The following is a 3,147-nucleotide window of genomic DNA, read 5'->3' on the forward strand; positions in this document are numbered from 1 at the left end:
AATATTTAATTAATGATTTAATTAAATGGAAAATTATTATGATATTTTAATACTTAATTTTATTTAATTAATTTTGAAATTAATTAAATAAAAGAATTAAATTTGAAGATAAAAGTTATAAGTTTAAAGTTGGATTTGATAATATTTATTTAATTTAATAATAATATATTTAGAGTTCATTTTTAAATGAATGCTAAATAATAATATTATTTAAGTTAATAAATATTTTATCAGTTAAGTTTTGAAAATAAATCTAGAAGAGGAAAAGAATTAATTTATTAAAAATTTCATGATAAGTGCATGAGATCTAAAATTAATAAATTAATTTAAAAATAAATAAAGTGAATATTAAATAATTAATGTGCATTATTTTAATATTTATTCACATAGGAGTATGTGAACTCTTGTGAGTTGTCATGTTGACAACACAGGATTTTGCACTCTAATTATGCACATGTTGTCTACACTTAGGAGTTAGCACATTATTTGAGCAGATTTTGTCTACAACATTCTAGACACCTCATCATCTTTATCTTCTTATCATGGAAGTTATGTGCTTAGTTGTCATGCTTATCTCCTAGTTCTTTCTAGACACATTCTAGATGCATCTTAGAGGCCTTTATATACAGGATCTCCTACTATGTATGCACAAGCTTGTATGCTTCGACATCCTCATATGCTTCTACATCCTTATATGCTTCTACAAGCACTCCTAGTCACTTGGGGGTTCGGTTCTTAAAGGATTTGGAAATGATGAAGAAGGAAGAAATTTTCAAAAAGGAGAAGGTTCTGAGAGGAGGAGCTTCTCTACAATTTTTTGAGGCATAATGAATTAGCATCAGTGCCCAGGTAGGCACTCGTGATTATTTCGTATACTCTATTACGCTCTCTCTCTTCTTGTCTTCATCATGTCTACTAAATGACTATTTGGATAATTCTTGTGATGAAGGTTTTATATTGTGGAAATTTGAGTATGCATGTTGTTTCTTTCTTTGTTCAAAGAAATCAAGGAAAAATCCAATTAGAAAACCCTCATTCCATTGATGCAAGAAATTAGTTTTTTTTAATTGGTTTGGGTTTGAATTAAAATATAATTGAGAATTTAATTTGACAAGGGTTTGAATTTGGAAATTGGAATGACTTTTAAATATGGAAATTCTAAGTTTAAAATTTGAATGGTTGGTTGTAACTTTTCTACCAGTTCATATATATATATATATATATATATATATATATATATATATATATATATATATATATATATATATATAATCAAAATTATGGATTTAACACAGTAATGTAATTATATTTCTAAGGGGAGAAATTTTTTATACAAAACTTGATAGAACATGAGTTTTATAACATATATGAAATAAATTAAATTAAATTAAAAATGAAAAAAACTACAGCCTAACCTATTCTCCCCCACTCCGCCCACCCCCCCGCCCCCCACAATGGTCTTCATACATTGGTGAAGACAATGATCGCAGGGTACCTGCAGGTACCTGCAAGTCGTAGAGTACTTGCGGTGGGGGCCAGGTTTTTAAGAATGCCACATGTCCATTGTATTGCACAGTCTTACATTAAAACCAGCGGCAATGAGTAAGTCATGTGCATATATAAAAAGGAACTCAATCACATAGAATTATATGTTAATAAAGTTTTATTAATAGTTTTCAATATTAATTATTAATAAATTTAAAATAAGTTTTAGATAAGTATTAATTTAGTTTTATAAGATTTAATTAATAGACATTAACAATATTATTAAAAGGGTTGGAATGTTATTGATGATTAGTATTTTATTAATATTTTTTATTAATAATATTACTTCTTTATTTTATTTATATATATATATATATATATATAATGTATTTAAATATAGTTTTTTTTTTTTAAAATTATTGATAATTTTATCAATAACTGATTATTGTTGAGAGATTGATATAAGTTCTTAGATTGATAGTCATTAATTAATTTAATTAAATATTAGTTTAATTTAATTTAATTAATGATAGATATAGTTAATTGCAAGTTGTGGATTTATTTTAATATTAAGATTTTTGTTGGATTGGAATTACTTATTCAAATTAATAAGATTAAATAAGTAGCTTACCTCTAGAATATTTTGGAGATTTGATTAAGTCAAGAAGGGTAATTAGGCTTCTATTTAATCTAAGAAATGACCCCAATCTATATGCAATTAAGTTTTAATTAAGTCTAGAATTGTAGACTGTGAATTATATGCTTTAATTAAATGTTATTTAATTAAGATTAATTAATGAGGGAAACTGTTATTGTAATATTGGTTTAATAGAGTCAAGATGAATCTCTTGAAAATCAAGGAGTAATATTTTTATAATTTAAATAATAGATGGTTACTTATCCTTTAATTGTTTTTGGAGAAATTAAATATTAAGGGAATTTTATTAGTAACATTGAATTTTAGTGAAATAATGTGAATGATTATATTAAAAGTCAATGGGTGCTAGTGCAATGATTTATACATGTAAATAATTATCTTCTGGTTATTTTAGAAAATTGTTTTAAAACAATTGAGGAATAATTCTATATTTTATTCAAAAAGATAAATGGGCTAACTTGGAGATTAAACAAAGAATCTTATACACTTGAAGTATACTTGAAATGAAAACTGAAACCTCATATTTGGCTTAACCATGTGGTTGCAAAAGCAAACTAAAATATGTGTTTACATCTTGTTCTTTATGCTATCCATGTTTTGGGGTTTTGGGATTTGTCCTAGCTTTGACCAATCTTAGGTTGTTACTAAAGGCTTGGGGGTTATGTGTTTGCGATGTCATGCTGATGTTGATCTCAATCTTTTTAAAACCCAACAATGGTAATGTGATGGTATGCTCTATGAGATGTTTGTATTTATTGTTCATCGATTTTTTTAGTTTTCCTATGTGAAGCTGAGGTGTATATTTATGAGACATTTGACTTAACCATCTTTGAGTCATCGATCAGTTATACTTGGATTACTTTCTAGTCACCTTGATGGGACTGAAGTGTTTATTTTGATCTTGATGATGTTGTGTTGTGACATGTTTGACTTGACCATTTTGGAATCCTTGATTAGTATTATTTTGAGATATTTTCTAGTTGCTTGTTGAGAATCAATGAATA

Source organism: Cupressus sempervirens, chromosome 5, assembly GCF_028749045.1.
Source record: "Cupressus sempervirens isolate cs-2001-9-10 chromosome 5, ASM2874904v1, whole genome shotgun sequence".
Taxonomy (NCBI): Eukaryota; Viridiplantae; Streptophyta; class Pinopsida; order Cupressales; family Cupressaceae; genus Cupressus; species Cupressus sempervirens.